Here is a 16,333-nt window from a genome sequence, read left to right as displayed (position 1 = left end):
ATATGGCTCGTAGAATGGCTAGGGCATATAGAGAAGCATTGAATCATAGAATTGCTATTCATTCCTATGAAAACTATGTAACTGATCCAACCCGACCGCTTAGCGAACATGTGTATGACATCTATGAGAGATGCATGACGACAATTAATGTTGGAATGGAGATCACGCATATCGAGGCCATAAATAACCTCACACAGTCCCTTCCACCTCAATTGGGAGTTATGGGAGTCACGGTTAGAGATGAAATGTTAGAAGGCAACCCAAACCTGTTCGAGTTTGAGAGGTATTGCCATGCCCTGATTGATTTGTGGGATGATGTAATCCATGAGGAGCCTGAGGAGGAACCTTTAGCTGAGGAAGAAGATCCCAAAGAAGAACCCGAGGATGATTTAAAGAATGATCCTGAGCCTGAGCCACAGGTTGAGATGGACATAGAGTCCGGACCTGAGGCGGAAGACTCCTCCAAAGATGAAGCTCCACCAAAGAAGATCCATAGAACTTATAGGGATTAGATTTAGATCCTTGTAATAGCTTCTCTTATGTCAAGAAATAAAATACTATCTTCTTTGCTTTAGTATTCGAAGAATGAAACTAATAAGAACCATATGTTTTGTCTAAAGGAAATGGCCCGCTCAAACTAAAACTTGATAAGAGACCTCCTCCGAGCGGTTCAAGACCTAGGCAGGCAAAACCCAAACCAAGCTCAACCCCTACCACTAGCTCCTAATGTTCTAAACCATGCCTCAGTGGTCAAGCAATTTCGAAGGCACAAGCCCCCTACCTTCAACGAAGCAGCTAATCCACTTGCAACTGAGGAGTAGCTTCGTAAGTTGGAGCGTATATTCCAATTGATAGGGTGTATGGACACTCAGAAAGTCCAATGTACTGAGTTCATGTTCTCTGGTGAAGCAAGTCACTGGTGGGACTCAGTGTCAAGGACAAGGCCCCTGAGCAACAAGCAGAATTGACTTGGGAGCAAGTCAAAGGGGAAGTAATGGACAAGTACTTTCCCCAGTCATTGAGGGATCACAAAGAAAGTGAATTCCTCCAACTCAAGCAAAAGACTATGTCCCTGACTGAGTATGAGAAGAAGTTTGATCAACTTTCAAGGTATGCTCCACATCTGGTGGATATGGAAGATAAGAAGGTACGAAGGTTTGAACAAGGGCTGAACTCGGATATAAGCATGATACTTATATCCCATCGCTTCACCACATACTGTGAAATGTTGGAAAGAGCTGATGCTATTTGGTACTAGAAGACCAGCACCGAACAACATGGTCAACTGTTCAATCAACCGGACAATGGTAACATGGGAAAGAGGAAATAGAATGGCCAGGACAAGGGAAAAGGCAAGTGGCAGAACAAGAAAGCTAATGGCAGAGCTAATGCCAGCAAAAGCATTGTGCCGATTATTACGCCTTGTTCTAAGTGTGGAAGGACACATCGTGGCGACTACTTACAAGGGAAAAATGTCTGTTTCCGATGGGGCAAGCCAGGACACATCATTAGGGATTGTCCCACACATACCCAGAAGAAGGATGATAATAGCGACCAGAACCAGAAAGGGAAAGCACGAGTTTTTGCATTGACTCAACAGGATGCAGAGAAAAACTCTAATGTCATAGCAGGTACTCTACTGATAGCCAATACACATGCTTATGTATTGTTTAATTCAGAAGCAACACACTCCTTTTCTTCAACAACTTTTATGGCTAAATCTAGTATTATCTGTGATAAGTCGGAAGGTACATTAGAAGTTTGTATTCCTTCGGGCAACCCTTTGAATACTGATAGAATAGCCAAGTCAATAAATATCGGAGTTGAGGGAAAACCAATGGAAGCGAACCTATACATGATAGAAATGAAGGATTTTGATGTAATACTAGGCATGGATTGGTTAGGTTATAATTACGCCACCATCCGATGTAAGGAAATGGAAGTATCATTTCAGAAACCAGGAGAGGAACCATTTTCGTTCCTTGGAGATGAAACCCCTTATTTGACTAGTATCGGCTTTACAAGCTGAGAAGATGTTGAGAAAAGAAACATGTCAAGGATATCTAGTAAGTATCTCAGGAGGGAAACAAGAGACGATAAGGGTTGAAGATGTACCAGTAGTACGGGAATTCGTAGATGTGTTTCCAGAAGATCTATCTGGTATTCCACCCGATAGACAAGTGGAATTCACCATAGACCTAATTCCCGAGGTGGCACCAGTATCTAAGGCCCCATACCAATGGCCCCAAAGGAACTACAAGAATTAAAGAAGCAGTTGCAAGAACTCCTAGATATGGGCTTCATACGACCAAGCGTATCTCCATGGGGTGCGTCGGTGTTGTTTGTAAAGAAGAAAGATGGAAGCATGAGGATGTGCATCAATTATAGGGAGATAAATCGATTAACCATCAAGAATAAGTACCCACTCCAGAGGATCGAGGATCTGTTAGATCAACTGAAAGGAGCTAAGGTATTTTCCAAGATCGACTTATGATCGGGATACCATCAATTGAAAGTAGAGACAAAGGATCTACCTAAGACAGCTTTTAGAACTCGATATGGACACTACGAGTTTATGGTGATGCTGTTTGGGCTAACCAATGCACCTGCAGTGTTCATGGACCTGATGAATTGAGGGTTTCATCAATACTTGGATAAGTTTGTCATAGTCTTCATTGATGATATTCTGATATATTCCAAGAGTAAGGAGCAACATAAAGAGCACTTGAGAATAGCTTTAGAGGTATTATGCAAGGAGAAGCTGTATGCCAAATTCAAGAAGTGCGGGTTTTGGCTTGAACGAGTTGGATTTCTTGGACATGTAGTTATTGCCCAAGGGATTGAAGTAGATCCAGCAAAAGTAGAAGCAGTAACCAACTGGAAAGCACCAACAAATGCTGGCGAAGTACGGAGTTTTCTAGGATTGGCTGGATATTATAGGAGATTCGTAGAAGGATTCCAAAATAGCTAGACCAATGACGCAGCTTACAAGGAAGGGAGTAAAATTCCAATGGACGGAAAAATGCGAACAAAGTTTCCGAGAACTTAAGCAGAAGTTGATATTAGCACCTGTATTAACAATACCTGAAGGTACGAAAGGGTTTGTTATATACAGCGATGCATCCAAGCGAGGATTGGGATGTGTACTAATGCAGAATGGAAAAGTGATAGCCTATACTTCAAGACAATTGAGGAAACAAGAGCAGAACTACCCGACGCATGATTTAGAACTTGCAGCGGTAGTACACGCTTTGAAGATATGGCGACACTACTTGTATGGACGGAAGTGTGATATCTACACAGATCACAAAAGTCTCAAGTATTTCTTCACATGGAAGGAATTGAATATGCGACAAAGACGATAGTTGGAATTGGTGAATGATTACGACTGCACTATTCACTACCATCCGGGTAAGGCTAATGTTGTGGCCAACGCTCTAAGTAGAAAATCAATGGGACAATTTACGTCACTATCCACCTCTCAAGTGGAGTTAGTCAAGGACTTGGAAAAGTTGTAGATCGAAGTGGTTACCACACCATTACAAGTCACTGCTCGTCTAGCAACTTTAATAATTCGACCTACTCTTAGAGATCGAATTATAGAAGCACAAAATAAAGACTCATTTTTGCAATAGATTAAGAATGAAGTTGGTACCGATAAGAAAAAGGACTTTGGAATAGCTGAGGATCAGGCACTGATATTTAGAGGAAGAATTTGCATACCTAAGGATGAAGCCTTAAGAAACGAGATATTAAAAGAAGCTCACATCCCGGTGGTACGAAAATGTATCGAGATCTTCAAGATACATTTTGGTGGAGAAATATGAAAAGAAGTATAGGGCTGTACATGCAGAAGTGCATGGTATGTCAACAGGTTAAGGTAGAACACCAAAAACCAGCCGGATTGTTAAATCCACTAGATAAACCCGAATGGAAATGGGAAAATATCACAATGGACTTTGTGGTTAGATTCCTGAAGTCAGCAAGAGGAAATAATGCTATATGGGTAGTAGTGGATCGACTAACGAAGTCAGCTCATTTTCTTCCAGTGAAAATGACATTCAGTTTAGACCAATTGGCACAGTTGTACATTAAAGAGGTTGTGAGATTACACGGTGTACCTGTATCCATTGTGTCTGACAGAGACCCAAGGTTCATGTCCAAATTTTGGAAAAGTCTACAAGGAGCTATGGGAACGAAGTTGAACTTTAGTACAGTATATCACCCTCAATCCGATGGTCAGTCTGAAAGGACCATCCAAACTTTAGAAGACATACTGAGAACATGTGTTTTGGATCTAGGAGGTAATTGGGAGTCATACTTACCTCTAGTAGAGTTCGCTTCTAATAACAGTTTCCAAGCAACTATTGGAATGGCACCATACGAAGCTCTCTATGGTAGAAGATGTAGATCCCCTGTTCATTGGGATGAAGTCGGAGAGAAGAGAGTTTTGGGACCAAAAATGGTTGAAAGGACGATCGAGGTAATCGATAAGATCCGTGCAAGAATAAAGGCAACACAGGATCGACAAAAGAGCTATGCAAATACAAGGAGGAAGGATTTAGAATTCCAAGTTGGGGATAAAGTGTTTCTGAAAGTAGCACCGATGAAAGGTGTACTTAGATTTGGAAAGAAATGCAAGCTACGACCCCGGTATATCGGACCTTTCGAGATACTTGATAGAGTCGAAAATGTGGCTTACCAACTAGCTTTGCCACCTGAATTATCGGCAATGCACAATGGGTTCCATATATCGATGATAAAGAAGTATGTACATGATCCTAATCATGTAGTGAGTTATCAAACCTTGGAGGTACAGAAAGATTTGTCGTACGAGGAACTACCGATCAAGATATTGGATCGAAAAGTGCATAAACTAAGGAATAAAGAGATTCAGCTGGTTAAGATACAGTGGAATCATCACGGCGTAGAAGAAGCCACTTGAGAATAAGAAGAAGAAGCCAAAGACAAGTATCCAACACTATTCGCCCAATCAGAAGGTAAATTTTGAGGACTAAATTTTAATTAAGGTGTGGGGGATGTAGAACCCCAAATAATTCTAGACACCTTAGTGGCACTAAGACATGAATATTGGATGACTAAAGTATACTTCAGATTTTTAATCTCATTTGAGACCCATTTTCGACATAGGAAACATTCGATTTGGAAAATGATATCTAAAATAAAAATTGTAGCTCTTTGAGTTAGATTTCCAACACACTTTGAATTACCTCAATTGGATATCGGAAGAAGAAGTTATGATAGAAACATTGAAAGCTATGCAGTGTCAATCGGACTACAACCGGTCGACCGAAACTGCCTGAAATGAAAATTCTCATTTTTCTCTAGAATTTAAATATTTATTTTCATCAATTATTTTCTCAAAGGGCCACCCACATTTTTAGCAATAAGAACCCCACTAAATTGAAGCATTTAACTCAAACTTAAATGTCACCCATGTTTTCTCTCTTAAATGAAATTTGACCCTTCATTTGCTTTAAGTTATAGGATATTTACCTATAAATAGAGACCTCATTTCACTCATTTTTTTCTCACACCAAAAGTAAGAGCTTTTACATACTAAAGAAAGAGTTTCCAAGAGAGAAAAAGAGAAGGAGGAAAACTATTTTTCCTAGAAGTTTAAGAAGTGTTTTCAAGCATCAATTATCAATTGTTTTCAAACATCCAAGGAGTGCATTTCTTTCAACGTCCAAGTTTCATTGAAGTTTTCAATCCAAGTTTTCAAAGTTTCAAAAGTATCAATCAAGGTAGGTAGAGGTGCAATGTGTTTAATCGTGTTAAGTTATAAGTTTCGATTCATGTCAATATTTGTATGTCAAATGGTACTCCGGTACGGCATATCCCTCTATGTTAATGGTGGTATGTCAAATGGTAATCCGGTACGGCATACCCCTCTATGTTAAAGAAATGTTCGTATGTCAAATGTTGCCCTCGGGTACGGCATGCCCCTTCATGTCAAATGGTGCCTCCGGGTACGGCATGTATGAAAAGTTATAAAGTTAATGTTTTGAAATGTATAACTTGATCACGAATGCACCTATGACACCTATTGAGTTTTTCAACTCACGGGTTTAATCACATCTCTACAGATTGAAGGAATTCTACCTCGGGCATGGATGGAGGAGAAGATGGAGAGTGATGCAACGAGCCCATGGAAATCTGGGGAATAAGTGATTTGGATTTATTTTTATGAAATGTTTTCCAATGTTATTTCTTTAAAGTTTTGAATAACGTAGAATGCGAGAACAAATTATGTTTTCTTCAAATAAATTACATTTCATTGTTTTGAAAAATGATTCAGTGTTTTTGTTTAAAGTATTTGAAGTATCGTTATTTAAATTATTATCTGAAGATGTAAGCTTCCGTTAAAACGTATACACTTGTTACTAAACCACCGGTTAAGCTAAGTAAAGTAAGTAGCGTTCCGGTCCACTAGGGGTCAGGGCATTATAATTTTAGTCAAATTCGATTGGAAATGGTCTAATGAACAAAACACAAGTGAAATTTTGGTCAAATTTGAACGGAAATGTGCCAATGAAAAAATTCGCTTGAAAGTTCAGTCAACTTTAATTCGAAATGTGCCAATGAAACCAAAGTCATGTGAAATTTTAGTCTAATTTGATTGGAAACGGGCCAATGAACCAAACTTAGGTGAAATTTTAGTCTAATTTGACTGAAAATGCCCAAATGAACAAAATCCTAATGAAATCTTAGGCGAATTTGATGTGAAACGCACTAATGAACAAAATCCTGCTGAAATTTTAATCAAGTTTGATGAGAAACTTGCCAATGGACTAAGTTTTGGTGAAATTTTAGTCAAATTTGATTGGAAATGCACCCACGAACCAAGTCCATTGAAATGTTGGCCAAGTTTGATGGGAAACACACCAACAAACAAAATTCAGATAAAACTTTAGTCAAATTTGATTTGATACATGCTAATGAACGAAACCTAAGTAAATTTTTTATCAAATTTGATTGGAATTGCGCTAATGTAATTTCGCATGAAATTTTAATCAAATTTGATTCATAATGTGCTAATTTACCAAAATCATGTAAAATTTTAGTCAAATTTAATTGGAGACGTGCCAACGAACCAAACTTAGGTGAAATTTTAGTCAAATTCGATTGAAAAAGTGTCGATGAACAAAATTCCAATGAAATTTTTATCAATTTTTTTTGAAAAGGCGCAAAAGAAAAAACCCACACGAACTTTTAGTCAAATTTGATTAGAAATGTGCTAATGAACCAAAGTCACATGAAATTTTAGTCAAATTTGATTGAAAATGTGCTAATGAATCAAACCCATGTGAAACTTTCGTCAAATTTGATGGGAGACGCACCAACGAACACAATTAAGATGAAATTTTAGTCAAATTTGATTGGGATTGCGCTAATGAAAAGCAACATGAAATTTTAGTCAAATTGGATTCAAAATGTGCCAATGAACCAAAGTAATGTGAAATTTTAGTCAATTTTGATTGAAAACATGCCAATGAACAAAATCCATATGAAATTTTAATCAAATTTTATTTGAAACGCATGAACGAACAAAATACATGTGAAATTTTTGTCAAATTTGATTAGAAACACACCAATGAATTAAATTTTGAAAAAATTTTAGTCAAATTTGATTGGAAACGTGCCAATGAACCAAACTTATGTGAAATTTCTGTCAAATTTGATTGGAAATGTGCCAACAAATAACCTGCTTGAAATTGTAGTCAAATTTGATTCGAAATGTGCCAATGAACCAAAGTCATGTGAAATTTTAGTCAAATCTGATCGAAAACGCGCGATTGAACAAAATCTATATGAAATTCTAGTCAAATTTAATTGGACACGCACTAATGAACAAAATCTTGGTAAAATTTTAGTCAAATTTGATTAGAAACACGCTAATAGACAAAAGCTCAATGAAATTTTAGTCAAATTTGATTGGAATCGCACCAATGAACGAAACCCATGTGAAATTTTAGTCAAATTTAATGGAAAACGCATCAATGAACAAAATTCAGATGAAATTTTAGTCAAACCTGATTTGATACAAACCAGTGAATGAAACCCAGGTGAAATTTTAGTCAAATTCGATTGGAAATAATCCAATGAACAAAACTCATGTGAAATTTTAGTTAAATTTGAAGGGAAACGCGCTAATGAAAAGATCCGCTTGAAAGTTCAGTGAAATTTGATTTGAAATGTACCAATGAAACCAAAGTCATGTGAAATTTTTGTCTAATTTGATTGGAAACTGGCCAATGAACCAAATTCAGGTGAAATTTTGGTCAAATTTGACAGAAAACGCCTTAACGAACAAAATCCTGATGAAATCTTAGTCGAATTTGATGTGAAACGTACTAACGAACAAAACCTTGATGAAATTTTAATCAAATTTGATGAGAAACTCACCAATGAACTAAATTCCTGAGAAATTTTAGTCAAATTTGATTGAAAATGTGCCAATGAACCAAGCCCATGTGAAATTTTGGCCAAATTAGATGGAAAATGTGCTAACGACCCAAATCCAGATGAAACTTTAGTCAAATTTGATTTGATACACGCTAATGAATGAAACCCAATTAAATTTTTTTCAAATAATTTAATTGGAATTGTGTTGATGAAATGCCGCATGAAATTTTAATCAAATTTGATTTTAATGTGCCAATGAACCAAAATCATGTGAAATTTTAGTCAAATTCAGTTGGAACGTGCCAATGAACCAAACTTTGGTGAAATTTTAGTCAAATTCGATTGAAAAAGCCCCGATGAAAAAAATTCAGATGAAATTTTAGTCAAATTTGATTGGAAATGCCCCAACAGAAAATCCGCATGAAATTTCAGTTAATTTGATTCTAAATGTGCCAATGAACTAAGTCATGTGAAATTTTAGTCAAATTTGATTGGAAACGCGCCAATGAACCAAGCCCATGTAAGATTTCGGCCAAATTTGATGGGAAACTCGCTAACGAACAAAATTCTGATGAAACCTTAGTCAAATTTGATTTGATACACACTAATGAATGAAACTCAAGTAAAATTTTTGTCAATTTTGATTGGACTTGCGCCAATGAAAAGCCACAAGAAATTTTAATCAAATTTGATTCGTAATGTGCCAATGAACCAAAATCATGGGAAATTTTGGTCAAATTTGGTTTGAAACAAGCCAATGAACCAAACTTAGGTGAAATTTTAGTCAAATTCAATTGAAAATGCATCGGTGAATAAAATTCAGACGAAATTTTAGTCAAATTTAATTCGAAATGTGCTAATGAACCAAAGTCATGTGAAATTTTAGTCAAATTCGATTGGAAACGCGCCAATGAACTAAACCCATTTGAAATTTTATTCATATTTGATGCGAGAGCGCCAACAAACGTAATTACGATGAAATTTTAGTCAAATTAGATTTGAATAACGCCAATGAACGAATCCCTAGTTAAATTTGATTTGATACACGCCAATCAACGGAAACCAAGTGAAATTTTTGTCGAATTTGATTGAAATTGCCCCAGTGAAAAGACGCATGAAATTTTAGTTAAATTTGATTCAAAATGTGCCAATGAACCAAAGTCATGCAAAATTTTAATCAAATTTGATAGAAAGTGCGGCGATGAACAAAATTCAGATCAAATTTTAGTTAAATATGATTCGAAATGCACGATTGAACAAAATACCTATGAAATTTTATTCAAATTTGATTAGAAACACACCAATGAACTAAATTCCGATGAAATTTTTGTCAAATTTGATTGTAAACGAGCCAATGAAAAACTTGCATGAAATCGTAGTTAAATTTTAATCAAAATGTGCTAATGAACCACAAAGTCATGTATAATTTTAGTCAAATTTGATTGGGATTGTGCCAATGAAAAGCAACATGAAATTTTAGTCAAATTTGATTCGAAATGTGCTAATGAACCAATGTCACGTGAAATTTTAGTCAAATTTGATTGAAAACATGCTAATGAAAAAAATTCAGATGAAATTTTAGTCAAATTTGATTTGAAATGCACGAACGAACAAAATACTTGTGAAGTTTTAGTCAAATTTGATTAGAAACACGCCAATGAACTAAAATTTAGTGAAATTTTAGTCAAATTTAATTGGCAACGTGCCAATGAGCCAAACTCTTGTGAAATTTTTGTCAAATTTGATTAGAAACTTGCTAACGAAAAACCTACATGAAGTTGTAGTCAAATTTGATTCAAAATGTTCCAATGAACCAACATCATGTAAAATTTTTGGCAAATTTGATAGAAAACGTGCTTATGAAGCAAACTCAGGTGAATTTTTTGTCAAATTTGATTGAGAATGGGCCATTGAACAAAACCCATATGAAATTCTAGTCAAATTTGATTGGACACATTTTAACGAACAAAATCCTGGGAAAATTTAGTCAAATTTGATTAGAAACACGCCAATGAACAAAAGCCCAATGAAATTTTAGTCAAATTTGATTGGATTGCACCAATGAATGAAACCCATGTGAAATTTTAGTCAAATTTGATGGAAAACGCATTAACGAACAAAATTCAGATGAAATTTTAGTCAAATTTGATTTGATACAAGCCAATGAATGAAACCTAGGTGAAATTTAAGTCAAATTCGATTGGAAATGATCCAATGAACAAAATTCGTGTGAAATTTTAGTCAAATTTGAGTGGAAACGTGTCATCGAAAAAATCCGCTCGAAAGTTCAGTCAAATTTGGTTCGAAATGTGCCAATGAAACCAAAGTCATGTGAAATTGATTGGAAACGGGCCAATGAAAAAACTCAAGCGAAATTTTAGTTAAATTTGACTGAAAATGCCTTAAAGAACAAAATCCTGGCGAGATCTTAGCCAAATTTAATGTGAAACGCACTAACGAACAAAATCCTAATGAAATTTTAATCAAAATTGATGAGAAACTCACCAATGAACTAAATTCTTGTGAAAATTTTAGTCAAATTTGATTGGAAACATGGCAATGAAACAAGCCCATGTGAAATTTTGGCCAAATTTGATGGCAAATGCGACAACGAACAAAATTCAGATGAAACTTTAGTCAAATTTGATTTGATACACGCTAATGAACGAAACCCAAGTAAATTTTTTGTCAAATTTGATTGGAATTGCACCAATGAAAAGTCGCATGAATTTTTAATAAAATTTGATTCGTAACGTGCCAATGAACCAAAATCATGTCAAATTTTAGTTAAATTTGGTTGGAGCTGCACCAATGAACCAAATTTAGGTGAAATTTTAGTCAAATTCGATTTAAAACGTGCCTATAAACAAAATTCAGATGAAATTTTAGTCAAATTTGAATGAAAATGCACCATCAAAAAAACCAGCATGAAATTTTAGTCAAAATTGATTCAAAATGTGCCAATGAACCAAAGCCATGTGAAATTTTAGTCATATTTGATTGGAAATGCGCCAATGAGCCTAACCCATGTAAAATTTTAGTCAAATTTGTTGGGAGACACACCAACCAACACAATTCAAATGAAATTTTAGACAAATTTGATTTGATACACCTTAATGAACGAATCCCTATTTGTCAAATTTGATTTGATACACACAAATGAACGAAATCCAAGTGAAATTTTAGTCTAATTTGATTGGAATTGCGCCAATGAAAAGACTCAAGAAATTTTAGTCAAATTTGATTCGAAATGTGTCAATGAACTAAAGTCATGTGAAATTTTAGTCAAATTTGATTGAAAACGCGTCAATGAACAAAATTCAGATGAAATTTTAGTCAAATTTGATTTGAAATGCATGATCAAACAAAATACTAGTGAAATTTTAGTCAACATGATTAAAAACACGCCAATGAACTAAATTTCGGTGAAATTTTAGTCAAATTTGATTTGAAACGCGCCAATAAACTGGACCCTTGTCAAATTTGATTGAAAACGTGCCAACGAAAAACCTGCATGGAATTGTAGTCAAATCTGATTCGAAATGTGCCAATGAACCTAAGTAATATGAAATTTTAGTCAACTTTGAATGAGAACGTGCCATTGAACAAAATCCAAATGAAATTCTAGTCAAATTTGATTGGACACGTACCAACGAACAAAATCCTGGTGAAATCTTGGTCAAATTTGATTAGAAATAGGCCAATGAACAAAAGTCGATGAAATTTTAGTCAAATTTGATTGGACTAGTGCCAATGAACCAAACTCATGTGAAATTTTAGTCAAATTTGATGGAAAATGCATCAACGAACAAAATTCAGATGAAATTTTAGTCAAATTTGATTTGATACAAGCCAATAATCGAAACCCAGGTGAAATTTTAGTCAAATTCGTTTGGAAATGATCCAATGAACAAAACTCATGCGAAATTTTAGTCAAATTTGAATGAAAACGCGCCAATGAAAAAATTCGCTTGAAAGTTCAGTCAAATTTGATTCGAATTGTGCCAATGAAACCAAAGACATGTGAAATTGATTGGAAATGGGCCAATGAATTGAAGTCGGGTGAAATTTTAGTCAAATTTGACTGAAAACGCCCTAACGAACAAAATCCTGACGAAATCTTAGCCGAATTTTATGCGAAATGCACTAACGAACAAAATCTTGATGAAATTTTAATCAAATTTGATGAGAAACTCAACATTGAACTAAATTCCTGTGAAATTTTAGACAAATTTGATTGGAAACGCGCCCATGAACTAAGTCCATTGAAATTTTGGCCAAATTTGATGGGAAATGCGCTAACGAACAAGAGTTGGATGAAACTTTAGTCAAATTTAATTTGATACACACTAATGAACGAAACATAAGTAAATTTTTTGTCAACTTTGATTGGAATTGCGCCAATGAAAAGCCGCATGAAATTTAATCAAATTTCATTCGTTTTGTGCCCAAAATCATGTGAAATTTGGTTGGAAACGCGCCAATGAATCACACTTAGGTGAAATTTTAGTCAAATTCCATTGAAAAAGCGTCGATGAACAAAATTCAGATAAAATTTTAGTCAAATTTGATTAAAAATGCACAAACGAAAAAATCCACATGAAATTTTAGTCAAATTTCATTCAAAATGTGCCAATGAACCAAAGTCACGTGAAATTTTAGTCAAATTTGATTGAAAACGCGCCAATGAACCAAACCCATGTGAAATTTTAGCGAAAGTTGATGGGAGACATGCCAACAAACACAATTAAGATGAGATTTTAGTCAAACTTGATTTGATACATGCCAATGAACGAATCCCTAGCCAAATTTTCATCAAATTTGATTTGATACACGCCGATGAACGAAACCCAAGTGAAATTTTAGTCAAATTTGATTGGGATTGGGGCAATGAAAAGCAGCACAAAAATTTAGTCAATTTTATTTGAAATGTGCTAATGAACCAAAGTCAAGTGAAATTTTAGCTAAATTTGATTGGAAACGTGCTAATGAATCAAGCCGATGTGAAATTTTAGCCAAATTTGATGGAAACCGTGCCAACGAACAAAATTCAGATGAAACTTTTGTCTAATTTGATTTGATACACACTAATGAATGAAATCCAAGTAAATTTTTTTGTCAAATTTAATTGGAATTGCGCAAATGAAAACCCGCATGAAATTTTAATCAAATTTGATTCGTAACGTGCTAATGAACCAAAACCATGTGAAATTTTAGTCAAATTTGGTTGGAAACCCGCCAATGAACCAAACTTCAGTGAAATTTTAGTCAAATTTGATTGAAAATGTGCCGATGAACAAAATTCAGATGAAATGTTAGTTAAATTTGATTGAAAATGCGCCAACGAAAAATTTTGCTTGAATTTTAGTCAAATTTGATTCGAAATGTGCCAATGAACCAAAGTCATGGGAAATTTTAGTCAAATTTGATAGGAAACGCACCAAAGAACAAAATTCAGATGAAATGTAAGTCAAATTTGATTTGAAATGCATGAACAAACAAAATCTGGGTAAAATGTCAGTCAAATTTGATTAGAAACATGCCAATGAACGTAATCCAGGTGAAATTTTAGTGAAATTTGATTGGAAACACTCTAATGAATAAAATGCATGTGAAATTTTAGTCACATTTGATTGGAAACATGCCAGCGAAAAAACCTGCTCGAAGTGCTAGTTAAATTTGACTCGAAATGTGCCAATGAACCAAAGTCATGTGAAATTTTAGCCAAATTTGATTGGAAACGCGCCAATGAACCATACTCAGGTGAAATTTTAGTGAAATTTGATTGAAAACACAATGATGAACAAAATTCAAATGATTTAAGTCAAATTTGATTGGAAATGCTCTAATGAAAAAAAATCTTGGTGAAATTTAGTCAAATTTTTTTAGAAACACGCCAATGAACTAAATCTCGGTGGAATTTTAATCATATTTGATTGGAAATGTGCCAATGAACGAAACACGTGAAATTTTAGTCAAATTTGATTGGAAACACGCCAACGCAAAAACTCGCATGAGATTTTAGTCTAATTTGAATCGAAATGTGACAATTAACCTAAGACATGTGAAATTTGATTCAAACTTGATTGGAAACGTGCCAATGAACCAGATCCATGTGAAATATTTGTAAAATATAAGGGAAAATGCACCAACAAGCACAATTTAGATAAAATTTTAGTCAAATTTGATTTGATAAGTGACAATGAATGGAACCCTGGTGAAATTTTAGTTGAATTTGATTTGGTACATGCCAATGAACGAAATCCAAGCAAAATTTCAGTCAAATTGGATTGGAAACGTGCCAATGAAAAGCCACATGAAATTTTAGTTAAATTTGATTCAAATGTGCCAATAAACCAAAGTCATGTGAAATTTTAGTCAAATTTGATTGGAAACGCACCAATGAACCAAACCCATGTGAAATTTTAGTCAAATTTGATGGAAGACGCATCAACGAACAAAATTCAGATGAAATTTTGGTCAAATTTGATTTGATACAAGCTAATGAACGAAACCCAGGTGAAATTTTAGTCAAATTCGATTGGAAATTATCTAATGAACAAAACTCATGTGAAATTTTGGTCAAATTGAATGGAAACGCACAAATGAAAAAATCTGCTTGAAAGTTCAGTCAAATTTGATTCGAAATGTTCCAATGAAACCAAAGTCATGTGAAATTTTAGTCTAATTTAATTGGAAACGGGCCAATGAACCAAACTCAAGTGAAATTTTAGTCCAATTTGATTGAAAATGCCCAAATGAACAAAATCCTGATGAAATCATAGTTGAATTTGATGTGAAATGCACTAACGAACAAAATCCTGATGAGAAACTCACCAATGAACTAAATTCGGGTGAAATTTTAGTTAAATTTGATTGGAAATATGCCCATGGACTTGAAATGTTAGCTAAATTTGATGGGAAACGTGCCAACGAACAAAATTCGAATGAAACTTCAGTCAAATTTGATTTGATACACGCTAATGAACGAAATCCAAGTAATTTTTTTGTCAAATTTGATTGGAATTGCGCCAATGAAAAGCCGCATGAAATTTTAATCAAATTTAATTCGTAATGTACCAATGAACCAAAATCATGTGAAATTTTAGTCAAATTTGGTGAAAAGAACGCGCCAACGAAAAAACCCGCATGAAATTTTAGTCAAATTTCATTCGAAATGTGCCAATGAACCAAAGTGACGTGAAATTTTAGTCAAATTTGATTGGTAATGCTCTAATAAACCAAACCCATGTGAAATTTTAGTCAAATTTGATTCGAAATGTGCCAATGAACCAAAGTCACATGAAATTTTAGTCAAATTTGATTGGTAACGCGCCAATGAACCAAACCCATGTGAAATTTTAGTCAAATTTGATGGGAGACGAGGCAAAAATATAATTAAGATGAAATTTTAGTCAAATTTGATTTGATACACGCTGTTGAACGAATCCCGGGTGAAATTTTAGTCAAATTTGATTTGATAGATGCTAGTGAACGAAACCCAAATGAAATTCTGGTCAAATTTGATTGGGATTGCACCAATGAAAAACAGCATGAAATTTTAGTCAAATTTGATTCGAAATGTTCCAATGAACTAAGCTCATGTGGAAATTTGATGGGAAACACGCCATTGAACAAAATTCAGATGAAAGTTTAGTCAAATTTGATTTGATACACGCTAATGAACGAAACCCAAGTAAATTTTTTGTCAATTTGATTTGAATTGCGCCAATGAAAAGCTGCATGAAAATTTAATCAAATTTGATTCGTAATGTACAAATGAACCAAAATCATGAGAAATTTTAGTCAAATTTGTTGGAGACACGCCAATGAACCGAACTTAGGTGAAATTTTAGTCAAATTTGATTGAAAACGTGCCAATGAACAAAATTCAAATGAAATT

Source organism: Olea europaea, chromosome 1 (assembly GCF_002742605.1).
Source record: "Olea europaea var. sylvestris chromosome 1, O_europaea_v1, whole genome shotgun sequence".
Lineage (NCBI taxonomy): Eukaryota > Viridiplantae > Streptophyta > Magnoliopsida > Lamiales > Oleaceae > Olea > Olea europaea.
The sequence above is the reverse complement of the archived record's forward strand: the minus strand, read 5'-3'. Positions refer to the sequence as shown.